At 34.2% G+C, this 14,469-nt stretch overlaps 1 protein-coding gene across 5 annotated transcripts in view; it reads right to left on the bottom strand.

The window, feature by feature from the left end:
* The window catches only part of SRPK2 (SRSF protein kinase 2), a 228,439-nt gene that overhangs the window by 72,997 nt on the left and 140,973 nt on the right, over positions 1-14,469 (bottom strand). The gene's annotated exons all lie outside the window — the stretch shown is intronic.

Below are 14,469 nucleotides of genomic sequence, written 5' to 3'. Positions count from 1 at the left end.
TAGAAATAACTCATATCATGATAACAGCCAAATTTTATATCAGAAATTAAGATTTACAAAGATTTTTTCTCACAATAATATTGTAAAACTGCTCAAGGATTATTATTTTTTACAAACTGATTGATATATTTTAAAAGTAGACACTTACCAACAAATATCCAAATTCCTCCCAGAGGAAAATGATTATCAATTATTAACACTGACAGAATGGCATAAACATTGTCATTTGTAACTGATGAAAGTATCTATAATGATTTTCATTACATTGCTACAGTTATTGTATATACTGTAACTTTTAGAAATGCTTTCCTCCTGTAGCACTATATATAAATCTTCCCATGTTTCTCTGAATTCTTCATATTGTTAATTTTTTTTTTCTTTTTGGTGAGGCAATCAGGGTTAAGAGACCCAGAGTCACACAGCTAGTAAGTGTCAAGGGTCTGAGGCCGCATCTAACTCAGGTCCTCCTGACTCCAAGGTTGGAGCTCTATCCACTGTGCCAGCTAGCTGCCCCATATTCTTAATTTCTTAAAGCAAAGTAACGTTCCTTTACATTTTTATTTGGTAATTTATTTATACATTCCACAATTATTGGTAAAGTACTTTATTTCCAACTTTCTTTCCAAATACATTAGCTCATATAAGAGTCTTTCCTTGCTGTCAATAACTTCACTGAACTATAGCCTCAGGAATTATTATCCCAATTGTATAAGTAGGAACCTGTGCTTCAAAAAGCACAAGAATCTGACCATGCCACTCTGCCAGTGAATGGCCAAGGCAGAACTGAAATCAAGTCTTACCCAGTCAATCAATTAACAAGTATTTATTAAACACCTACTATATGTAGAGCACTATACTAGGCTTACACATACAGAAATGAAATAGTCCCAGTCCTCAAGCAGCTTACATTCTATTGAGGGAAACAATATGTACTCAGAGGTAAAAAAACATACAAAGGAAAGGTCTTGTGTCAGAGGTGGCACTTGAGCTGACCTTAAGGAGGGTAGGGATGTGGGGTGGGGGGGGAGGAGGAAGGAAGGAAGAAAGGGAGGGAAGGAAGGAGAGAAAGAGAGAGAGAAGGGTGAGAGGGGCAGAAAGGGAGGGATGGGGAGAGGAGAGAAAGGCAAGAAGAAGAAAAGGGAGAGGAGAGAAAGGGGAAGGGAGAGGGGAAGAGTATAGGATGAAGTTGGGGTGGAATCAGAGCAAAAAAGCATGCTGACTGGAAATGGAAGGTGCAAGTGGGCCACTGTGACTGTGTCATCAAGTATGTGAAAGGGGGTAATATGTAATAAATTTGTAAAATATAAGCCAGAACTAGATTGTGAAGGGCTTTACATGTCAGCTACAGGAGTTTGCATTTTAGCCTAGAAGCTTTAGGGAGCTGCTAGAGCTTCCTCAGAGGGGAAGTAAAACTGTCTTAGTTACGCATCTGAAAGCACATTAGAGTCTGAAGATCTACTGTACCGAGAGCTAACATTTATGCTGAAATAAGCTAAAAATATTTCTTCTTTTAACAGAAATTCTTACTCTAATTTTTCCTAGCTTATTTATGGTAATACATTAATATGACAGTAGTTTTATTCCCTGTAACGATTTACAGTATCCTAGTCAGTGGTGGGTAACCTGCAGCCCGGAGGCCACATGTGGCCTTCTAGGTCCGTGGGTGCAGCCTTTTGATTGAGTTCAAGTTTTACAGAACAAATCCTTTTATTAAGAGGAGCTGTTCTGTGAAGTTTGGATTCAGTCAAAGGGCTGCACTTGAGGATCTCGAGGCCACAGGTTCCCTATCCCTATACCTAGTCTATCATCTCTAAAGATTGCTATGTTCTTTGTCAATTTAATTCAGTTCAAGAAATATTTATTAAGCATCTACTATGTTGCAAGGCACTGGACAGGCCCATAATTCTTCTTCCAAACCCTTCTCCTTGACACTGTCATATACTCCCTAGTTTCAGAACAGATATCTTCTTAGGAATAGTGAAAATAAAAGCCTTTTGGCATGCTGAAAGTATAAAAAATAGAAAAGATGGAAATCTAAATACAATATAAAGAATCGTAGATATCACCAAGTGATATCTGGCCTAAATCTGTGTACAAGAAGACTGAAAAGCGAAGGAATTGTGACTACAAAGCACCATCAGAATTCTACAATGACTCCTATGGTACCATACCAAGAAATATTATACAAGGATGAACATTTAAATAGTGTTGTTTCACCACAGTTTGAATAACACAGTACTGGTTCTATTTAGTTCCTTCACTGATAAAAATTTAGAAAACACCTGTAGTATCTAAGTCATAGGCTTATAATGAAAAAAGTACCTTAAAAATTGTAAAGCATCTTAAATATGTGCAGTATTATTATTATACTTATTATAAATTCCCCAGGAAATAAAATAAAAATAGTTCTCTCATAAGCATTTGTTAAGTAGTTGCTAAGTACAAGGCAAGATTTTGGCATGCTGGCAATATAAAAACAAACAAAGAAAACAGCCCTTTGCCCATAAGCACCTTGTATTCTACTGGATAGAACCAACATAAAAACAGATTAGTATACACAAAATACAAAGTAATTTTCTATAGGAAGAGGAAGGCACTAATACGTAGATGATTAACAATGAGTTTGTGTAAGAATGGCTTTGAAGAAAGCTAGAGATTCCAAGAAGAAGTAAAGTGGGAGGATATTTGAGGCCTAGGGAACAGCCTGTACACAGGCACAGGAACAGGACGTGGAACAATCATATAGGGAAAAGCAAGGAGGCCAGTTTGGTTAGAATTTAGAGTATATACAGAATAACATGGTAGCACATGCCTTCATAATTCTTTTGTGAAAGGTGTGTTGGCACTCATCTTCTTTCATGATTATAATCCCAAAATTTATTTCTACTTTAGATCATAGTTTAGAGTGAGAAGAGATTTCAGAGGTCAGCTAGTTGATCCAAAAGGTGGGGAAACTAAAGTTGAGAAATTACTTGACTTGCCCAAGGTAACACAGGTCATCAGCAAAATCAAAATTTGAACCTAAGTCTTGTCCTCTGACTTGACATCCAGGGCTATTTATAATGTACCATGATGCCTCATTTTTTTCTTGTTGTTTGGTTGATTAGTCATGTTCAACTCTTTGAGATCCCATTTGGGGTTTTCTTCGCAAAGATACTGAAGTGGTTTGCCATTCCCTTCTCCAACTCCTTTTACAGATGAGGAAACTGAGGCACACAGAGTTAAGTGACTTGCTCAGGGTCACACAGCTAGGGTCTGAGGTCACATTTGAACTCTGGCCCTCCTGCCTCCACGGCCAGCATTCTATCCATTTTTCCACCTAGCTGCCCTATGATGCCTCAAAAAGACATAATATCTCTTTAATATCACCTTTGTGTTAAAAATTTGGTTAAAAACTACAAAATGACAAGTGAAGAAAAAACAGTCTATGTAAAAGTCACGAAAAGGCTAGCTGTTCTTTGGCTGATGTTGCACTTTCAGTACATTTGGATGAGGAAGGCAAATCTTTTTTTTTTTGAGAACACAAAAAATGAATGACTATTAATAGACTGTTTGAATCATGGTCTGAACTAAATGTCAGAAAATTAAAGATGAATACAAAAAGCATAAATGGCATTAAACTATAATTTATTAACTTTAGATGAAATTAGAGCACAAGTTCCTGCCAGAAAGGTAATATTATTTAGCAGTTACAGTGTGTAATTTGGAGCCAGGAAGACGTGGATTCAGATCTAGTTTCTGGCACTTACCGGTTGTATGACAAGGGAGTAACTTTATCTCTCTATGCCTCAATTTCATCTTTAAAATGGGAATATTACTATCTACTTCTTATATTTGTTGTGAGGTTCAAATTATGTAATGAACATAAAGTAATTAACAAAAATTTTAAATTATCCATAAATATCATTTTTTATTATTATTAGGCTATCAAATTTGCATGATTGAGAAAACAGCACTTACTGTGTTGAGGAATATTCCAATAACTACAACAATAAGAATACCAAATCTATTATCAAAATAAAGAGACCTAGAAAAATAGGAAAAATGAAAATCATATGATAAAAAGATGAAGTAAATATCATTCCTATTGTCCTGACTGCCAGTGGTGTTATACTTAGGATGCTTTAAGCAAGCCTACAGAGGAGGAGGCTACATGCTAATTCTTTTATTACAAAAAACAGTTACTTTGTACACCTATGCAACCATCTACAGAACATTAAATATAAAGAATAATAGCAAGATATCTATTTGTCTCAAGTCTGCTTCTACCTGAACTCCGTTTTTTAAAAAGATAAGAATACAATGCTAATAATCATAATGCCACCCTCTGACACAATGCTTAAAGAGCATTAAGGAATTAATAATTAAGAGGTGGCATGGTGGGTACTACAAGGAGCCCTGGATTTGAAGTCACAAAAACTGGGTTCTGATCAAGGCTATACCACTTCCTTTTTTTTTTTTCCCTGTTGGGGAGGCAACTGGGGTTAAGTGATTTGCCCAGGGTCACACAGCTAGTAAGTGTTGTGTGTCTGAGACCGAATTTGAACTCAGGTCCTCCTGACTCCAGGGCCTACCACTTCCTACTACGTGATAATGATCAAGTCACTTAACTTCTCTGTGCCTCAATTTCATCATCTCTAAAATTAGGGGGCTAGACTAAATAATCTTTAAGATCTCCTAAAGTTCTACCATGCTAAATTTCCAAGAGTTTAGAGAGACCAAATACAATTATTTTAACAATATAATAACTGCCTTAAGAAAATATTCTTCACACTTATAAGTGGGAAAAGGTAACGTAATAGATTCCAACATATTCAATGTGTTACTTATATCCTATTCCTATTATGCTTTTCACATTTAAATATTCATTTTGACAGTGGGGATAATCCTACACAAGCATTACTTCCTTCCTTGGTGCTCCTCACCCTTCACCTCTGCACCTCTTTGACTGGCTAGGGACTATCACCAAGTAAGTGTTCACTCAGCAGAATGACCAGCAATGAAGACATTATTCCATGACGTAAACTAAGTAAACCAATGTACAAAAATACAATGTTTTAAGGGACTAACAGAATGTTGAAATGATTTTTAAAAATCATTCAAAAACTCACTTTCACTATAACCTAATTAAAGCAGTCAAGTTTGTTGATCTGTATGGTACCTGAGCCTGAACCCCCAACCCACTCTCTTCTGAATTTCACTATCACTGTCAAGGACATCCACCATCCTTCTAATCACCCAGCTTCACAACACTGGGGACGCTATTTTTCCCCCTACATTTAATTTCATTTTTCATTTAAAAAGCATTTATTCTTTTCCAGCCTCCATTTCAAAAGAAAAACAAAATCCTTTCAACAAACACATATAGTCAAGTACGAGAAATTCTCACAATATCCAGGCCCAAAAACATGTCTCACTCTGCCTCTTGAAACCATTACCTCTCTCTGTGAAAGAATGAGTAGCACAGACCATCACCGATCCTATGGAATCATGATTAATTACTACATTGACCAGAGATCTCAAGTCTTTCAAAGTTGTTTTTTATTTTACTGTATAAATTGTTCTCCTAGTTCTGCCCACTTTGCTCTGTAACAGCTCAATACTTTTCCCAAATTTCTCTTAAACTATCCCTTTCATTATTTCTTATAGTATAATCATATTCTATTATACACATACACCAAAATTTATTCAGCCACTCCCCAATTGATGGACAACTCCCTCAGTTTCCAGTTCTTTGCCAAACACAAAAAGAGCTTCTAAAAATACACTTTTTTTTTAACAAATGAGATCTAACCAAAAAATAAATAAGAAAGAAGTCAAGGAAGTAAACAGAATTTTAAATAAGATACAGTTACCTAGAAAGAACTGAATGGGAATATAAAAGAATACATCTTTTTCTCAATGGTACACCAGCACCTTTACAAAGATTGATCATATATTAGAGCATAAAAATTTTAAAGCTAAAAGCAGAAATATTAAATACTTCCTGTTCAGACCACAATGCAATACAATTATATTTAATAACAGACCACGAAAAAAAAAACCTAACTGGAGACTAAACAACCTAAACTTAAAAAATGAGTGGGTTAAAGAATCATAGAAACAATCAACAATTTCATTAAAGAGAATGACAATAATAAGACAGCATATCAAAACCTATGGGATATAGCAAAAGCAGTAATCAGAGGAAAATATATACTTCAAAGTGCTTACATCAATAAAATACAGGAAGAACAGACCAATAAATTGGGTATGCAATTTAAAAAACTAGAAACAGAAGAAGTTAAAAATTTCCAACTAAACACTAAATTGGAAATTCTAAAAATTAACATTGAAATTCATAAAATTGAGTGTAAGAAAACCACTGCACTAATAAAACTAGAAGTTGGTATTACGGAAAAAAACCATAAAATAGATAAACTACTGTTTAATATGATTAAAAGGAGAGAAGAAAACCAAATCTCTAGGACTAAAAATGAAAATGGTGAATATCCCACTAAAGAAGATGAAATCAAAGCAATTACAGAATTATTTTGCCCAACTATATGCCAATAAATTTAACAGTTTAAGTGAAATGGAAAAATATTTACAATCTAAATAGGTCTATTTTAGAAAAAGAAATTGAAGAGGCCATAAATGAGCTTCCGAACAAAAAAGCACCCAGACCAGATGGATTTACAAGTGAATTCTAACAAATATTTAAAGACCAACTAATTCCAATATTAAATTATTTGGAATAATAGGCAAAGGAGAGGTCCTATCAAATTCCTTTTATGAAACAAATATGATACTGATACCTAAACCAAAGAGTAAAAACAGAAAAAGAAAATTAGAGACCAATATAATCAATGAATATGGATGCAAAAATCCTAAACAAAATACTAACTAAAAGATTACAACAATATATTATAAAGATTATACATTATGATCAAATGTGATTCAGCCTGGGAATGCAGGGATGAATGTAAGGAAAACTATTAATAATAAAAGTAACAGAAAGCATATGATTCTATCAATTGATGTAGAAAAAGCATTTGATAAAAAAAAAAGTAGAATACCCATTTGTATTAAAAAACACTTGAAAGTTTAGGCATAAATAGACTTTTCCTTAAATTGATAAGAAGCATTTACCTAAAACCATCAGCAAGCATTATCTATAATGGGGATAACTTAAAAGCCTTTCCAGTAATATCAGGTATCAAAGAAGGATGCCTACTATCACCCATACTATTCAATATTGCACTAGAAATCCTGGCAATAGCAATAAGAGATGAAAAAAAAATAGAGGAAATCAGAATGGGCAATGAGGTAATAAAACTATTTCTTTCTGTAGATGATATGATGATATACTTAGAAATAATAATTTTAGAAAAGTAGCAGGATACAAAGCAAACCCAAATAAATCATCAGCATTCCTATTATCACCAACAGGAAAAAATAGCTAGAGATACCCCATTTAAAATAACTCTAGATAGTATAAAATACTTGGGAGTACACCTGCCAACACAAACCCAGGACTATACGAACAAAATCATAAAAAACTTTTTATACAAATAAATCAGGTTTAAATGAATGGAGAAATATAATATTAAGTGTTCATGGGTACACAAGGCCAATATGATAATCTCTATATGTAATGCCATCCCAATTAAATTACAAAAAAATTATTTTACTGATCTAGAATAATAACAAAATTCATTTCCAAGAACAAAAGGTCAAGAATATCAAAAGAACTAATGAAAAAATGTAAAGGAAGGAGGTTTAGCAATACCAGGTGTTGTTATAGATCTTGTTATATTATAAGACAGTAATTATCAAAACTATCTGGTACTGGCTAAGAAAGAGAAAGGCAGATCAGTGGAACAGAGAAGACAGACAATTTATAGCAGCATACAAATATAGTAACCTAGTGTTTGACAAGAGTAAAGTTTTGGGAAAAGAATTCATTATTTGATAAAAATCATTGGGAAAGCTAGAAAATAGGGCAGAAGAAATTGGGCATAGACCAATATCTTACACCATTTACCAAGATAAGTCAAAATGGATACATGACCTGGATATAAAGGAAGGTATTACAAGAAAATGTGAAGAATATGAAACATATTACCTATCAGACTTATGAATAGGTGAACAATTAATGAACAAACAAGAGATAGCAATGTGAGGTATAAAATGGATAGTTTTGATTATATTAATTTTAAAAGGATTTGTACAAACAAAATCCATGTAGCCAAGATAAGAAGAAAAACAGAAAAATGGGGGAAAAATTATAGACATTTCCTCAGATAAAGGTCTCATATCTCAAATATATAATGAACTCTGTTAAATCTGAATGGATTATGGGAAGATGGCCAAATAGGTCAGAAAATTCCAAGCTCTCAAGAGTTTTCACCCACAAGAGAAATAAAACAGCACCTCAGGGTAGAAATGAACAAGAATAGGGGCTCAACAGGGGTCTTCTCGGGACAAACCAAGAAGATCAGAAGGAAAATCCCAGGAAGAGGTTTGGTCCAAGTGAAGAGTGAACACGGCCAGACTAGGGTCCCTGTTAACGAGCCGCAAGCCCTGGGGTTAGCTGGTTAAGCTGCGAGGTTGTCTCAGCCCCAGGCAACATAACTTTTACCCTCTCTCCCCTAAAGTGAGGGGAGTTGGGTGTCTGAGACAAAAAGATAGGGGGAACCTCAGCTGACAAGGAACACCAGACCTGGCTGTGGGGCAGAGAGCAGAGGGGCCTAAGAGCAGCAGGACAAGAAAGAATCAGCACACACCTGGTGAGTGCGGAAGCTGTGGGGTGGAACGCGCCTGGTTTGTGGGCACTTACAAGAGGCTAGAGGTTTAGCTTTGGTTCCAGTATTTTGGTTTTAGTTGCCCGAAAAGAATTTATAGAAGAACTTTAAAAAAGACTTTAAGAATCAAATGAGAGAGAATGAGGAGACACTAAAAACAAAACAAACAAAAAACCCCAACAACAACAAACCAAGAACAATCCAAGAAAAACAAGATTATGAAAAGAAAGTCAACCAATTAGAAAAGGAGATCCAGAATCTTAAGCAAGAAAATGACACCTTGAAATAGAGAATTGAGAAAGGTGAAGCCAGTGAAGTTATGAGATCAAGAAATAAAGGGGCAGCTAGGTGGTACAGTGGATAGAGCTCCAGCCTTGGAGTCAAGAGGACTTGAGTTCAAATCCTACCTCAGACACTTGACACTTACTAGCTGTGTGGCCCTGTGCAAATCACTTAACCCCAACTGCCTCACCAAAAAAAAACCAAAATAAATAAATAAAAAGAAATAATTAAACAAAATATAAAGAATGAAAAAATAGAAGAGAAAGTGAAACATTGTATAAGAAAAACAACTGACCTGGAGAACATACCAAGAAGAGAAAACATAAGAATAATTGGATTACCTGAAAGCTGTGATCAAAAAGAGAATCTTGATACAAAAATAAAAGATATAATTAAAGAAAATTGTCATTAGAACAAGGAGGGAAAGCAGAAATAGAAAAAATTCATAGATCACCACTTGAAAGAGATCCTATGTGGAAAACTCACAGGAATATTACAGTCAAATTCCAAAACCCCCAGCTCAAGGACAAAATATTAAGAGCAACAAGAAAAAAACAATTAAATATGACGGTGCCACAATTAGAATTATACAAGACCTAGCAGCAGAGAAACTAAAAGACCACAGGTCTTGGAACACTATATATGGAAGAGCAAAAGAACTGGGGTTCCAGCCAAAAATATCATACCCAGCAAAGTTAAGCATAATCCTGAATGAAAAAAGATGGACATTTGGTCAACCTTCAGAACTTAAAAGACTTTGTTTAAAAAAAAATCTGAACTTAATAGAAGACTTGACATACTAGAACCAAGAGAAACATAAGGTATACACCAAAGACTGATTACAAGGGATTCAATAAAGACAGACTTTACCTTTCATATATGTAAAATGTAAAACATATATCTAAAATTGTTATTAGTAACTGGGTAGTTTATAAGAAAGACTGAGGTAGACCTGAGTATGATATGACTTCAAAAAGTAAAACTATTTAGGAGGAGCTAAAAAGAGTAATTATTTTATACAAATGAGGTGTGAGAGGAAGATTCGACACAGAGGAATTAGATGGGTAAGAGGGCTGGCAGTTCTGGTAACCTACTTTCATCAGGAATGGGTTTAAGAGGGAACTATATACACACACACACACACACACACACACACACACATACATATATATATTTAGAAGAGTATGAAAGTCTTCTAAATTCAGAAGAAATAAAATAGTAAGGGGATAAGGTAGGATCTCTAGAGGAGAGGGTGAGGGAATAGGTTAAAGGAGAGTGTAGAAGGGTGTTTAGATCAATGGGAATGGAGGATAAGGCAGGGTTCCTTGGAGGGAGGGTAGGCTAAGTAATAGGAGGGCAAGTAGCAGGTACAAGTAAAATAGAAGAGTCAGGAAGGATAGGAAATAAGCGATACTCACAAACATAAAAACGATGATCAGGCATAGAATTTGTTAGGGAAAGTATATGTATGTATATGTAAATATCTGGATCTATATATAAATATATCTACATTTAATTGTAGCCTTCTGGGAAAAGGGAAGAAGGGAGAAAAAAGAACAAGGTATAAAGTGCAGAGAACAAAAAAAATTATAAGAAAGCAAAGAAAAATGGACAGCTCTCAACACAGTATGTAATATTTATCACACAGGCTTTCTTGAAATGAAAATTTATCGTTACATATTTTGAATCTTCTCCTGTGTTCTGCTATGCACATGACACGCTTTTTTCCCTTTTCTTACTTTGTATTTAAGTTTCAATATTTAAGTTTATAACATGTGTTTTTTTTTTCCTTTTCCCCTGTATTTGAGTTCTGGTGTTTGAGTCTAAAAGAAAAAAAGAAAAAAGAAAAATCTATAGGAATATGAATCATTCCCCAATTGATGAATGGCCAAAGAAAGGATATGAACGGGCAGTTTTCCGATGAAGAAATCAAAACAATTTACAGACACATGAAAAAATGTTCTAAATCATTACTGGTTAGAGAAATGTAAATTTTAAAAGCCTTGAAGTATCATTTTACACTTATCAAATTGGCTAAAAAGATAAAAGGGGAAAACAACAAATGTTGGAGAAGTGGAAAAATTGAGACCATAATTCATTGTTGGTGGATCTGCGAGCTGATCCAACTACATTATGGGGAGTGATCTAGAATTATGCCCAAAGAGTTCTTAAACTGTCCATACCCTTTGACTCCACATTACTACTATTATGTCTATTTCCAAACATGATTAGGAAAAAAGGAAAAGAACCTTATGTTCTAAAATATTTATAGCAGCTCTCTCTGTAGTGGCAAAGAACTAGAAATTGTGGGGATGCCCTTCAATTGGTGAATAGCTGTCATATCTGCTGTCATATATGTTCATGATGAAATACTACTCTGCTGTAAGAAATAATGAGCTTGATGATTTTAGAAAAACATGGAAAGACATACACAAAATAATGAAGAGCAAAATGAGCAGAACCAAGAGAACACTGTACATAGTAAAGCAATATTGTTTTAAGAACAACTGTGCAGACACATTATACTCACTAGCTGTATGACCCTGGGCAAGTCACTTAACCCCATTGCCTTGTGCAAAAAAAAGAAGAAGAAAAGAACAACTGTAAGTGACGTAGTCATTTAGACTAATAAAAATACCCAAATTAACTACCAAGTTTCTATGAGGGAAGAGGCTATCTATATCCAGAGAAAATAAATTACATACATACATACATACATAACATACATACATACACACACACACACACATATTTGTGTCTAGTGGTAGCCAATGGGGGGGGGAGAGGCACAGGGAAAGGGGGGAAAAAAAGAAAGTTACATGATACCTCCATTGTATGTTTAAAAGGAATAGCAAGTTGTACATAATAAATTTGCAGTTTTAGTTGCAATCCTTTTTTTCTATTCCACTTCGTTACAGAAATGCTGATTTTATTTCTTAAGTTCAGAATAATAAAAAAAAACCATAAGATCTTTTCCTTTCTTTGATATCTTTAAGGCATAGACAACAGAGGTATTGCTGTGTCAAAAGCTATGAATAGGTTACTGACTTTTTGAAGATAGCTTCAAACAGCTTTCCAAAATGGTTAGAGTAGGGGCAGCTAGGTGGCCCAATTGATAGAGCACCGGCCCTGGATTCAGGAGGACCTGAGTTCAAATCCGGCCTCAGACGCATAACACCTACTAGCTGTGTGACCCTGGGCAAGTCGCTTAACCTTACTGCCTAGTCAAAAAACAAACAAATAAAATGGTTAGAGCAATTCACAGCTAGGCATAAATGTGCCTGTTTTCCTAAACTCCACTAACATTTGTCATTTTCTTTTTTTATTCTCTTTGCCAATTGGTGCAAGGTGGAAATTAAAAGATGCATTAATTTGCATTTTTAAAATTGTTAGTAATTCGGAACATATTTTCACATGCCTGTAGATGCACTAGATTTCTTTCTTTTGAGAACTGCATGTTCATATACGTGGACCACTGAAGTAAGGAATCAGTTATTCTTATACAACTGAATCAATTCTTCGTACATACTGTACATGCCAGAAGACCTTTGTCACTATGGAAGGCCATATTGGAGACTTTTATCAGAAAAACTTACTGCAAAGATTTTTCCTCCAGTTAACAGTTTCCCCTCTAGTCTTACCTTTATTGAATTTGTTTGTGCAAAATCTTTTTAAATTCATGAAATAAAAATTATTTATTTTATACTCTCTGAGTGTCTCATCCCTTGTTTGGTCATAAAATTTACTCCTATCCATAGATCTGAAAGGTAATTTCTTCCTTGCTCTTCTAATTTGTTTGTAATATACCTTTACATCTAAGTCTTGCATTCACTTGGAGCTAATCTTTGTATCTGGCTGAGAGGAGTTTAATAAACCTAATTTCTGTGAGACTGCTTTCCAGTTTTCTCATCAATTTCTGTCAAATAGTGAGTTCTTACTTACTCCAGTAGATGGAGTCACTGGGTTTATCAACCACTAAGCTATTAAACATTTGCTTTTTTATGTTGTAGATTTAATCTGTTCTACTCATTAACCTCTCTATTTAAGTAACATAATTTTGATAATTATTGATTTCTAGTATAATTTGGGATGTGGTACTTCTAGACCCACTTCTTTTTGACTGTTTTTTTCTTTTTCAATATTTCCCTTGAGATTCTTGACCTTTTATTCATTTTTTTCAAGCTCTACAAAGTATTTCTTTTGTAGTTTGGTTGTTTTGTATGCATTGAATACTTAATTATTTTAGGTAGCACTGTCATTTTTATTATACTGGCTCAGCTCTACCCATACATAAGCAACTGATTTTACTCCAATTATTTTAATTCTGACTTTATTTCCATAAAGAATGTTTGGCAGTTTTAGCTATATATGTATGTCTTGGTAGGTAGACTCTGCCAAGTATTTTATATATTTTGTAGCTATTGTTAATGGGATTTCTATATTCTCCCACTGGATTTTGTTGGTAACATACAGAAATGGTGATGGTTTGTGTAGATTTATAATATATACTACAATTTTGCTAATGTTATTGTTCCAATTAATTTTTTAGCTGGTCATCTGGGATTTTCTAAGTAAATCGGGATAACATTTGCAAAAAAGAAAAAATATATATACATGTGTATAATATGTGTGTATATTTGTGTACTCTTTTTTTCTTTGCCTATGCTTATTCCTTCAATTTCTTTTTCCTGGTCTTACTGCTATACCCAACACTGCCCAAACTATTTCATACAGTACTGGTAAAAACTGACATACTTGCTTTACCCATCATCTTAAAAGCCTCCAGTTTTATCTCCATTACATATGTGAGGCTGGCTCTTGGTTTAGATACACTACTTGCCATATTAAAAAAGGATCGGTTTATTCCTGTTTTTTTTTTAAAGAAATGGCTGTAGTATTTTTTTAAAACTTTTTTCCCTGTATTTATTGATTTAATCATGGTTTTTGTTGTTCTTATTGACATAGGTAATGGTGTTTATGGTTTTCCTAATACTGAACCAACCTTGTAGCTCTTGTATAAATCCAATCTAGTCAAAGTGTATAATCTTTTTTATATGGAGCTGGAGACTCCTAAAATTTTATTTAAAATTTTTTGTGTCATTAAGAACACTGGTCTTTGGTTTTCCTTCTCTGTTTGGACTCTGGTTTAGGTATCAAGACTACTCTGTATCACATAATAAATTTTGAAGGACCCATTCTTTTCCTATTTTTTCAAATAGTTTTTGTAATGCTAGAATTAACTGTCCTTTGAATGTTTAACACTTGCTTGGAAAACCATCTGGTCCCACTGTTTTGTTTTGCTTTTCCTTTGGGAGCTCATTTATGGCTTATTCAATTTCTTTTTCTTACTGGGTAAAATCCTTTACTTCTTGTTCTATAAATCTGACTGTTTTATATTTTT

The sequence above is a fragment of the Phascolarctos cinereus genome, unplaced genomic scaffold (genome assembly GCF_003287225.1).
Source record: "Phascolarctos cinereus isolate Bilbo 61053 unplaced genomic scaffold, phaCin_HiC Scaffold_1;HRSCAF=81, whole genome shotgun sequence".
Lineage (NCBI taxonomy): Eukaryota > Metazoa > Chordata > Mammalia > Diprotodontia > Phascolarctidae > Phascolarctos > Phascolarctos cinereus.
The sequence above is the reverse complement of the archived record's forward strand: the minus strand, read 5'-3'. Positions and strand labels throughout refer to the sequence as shown.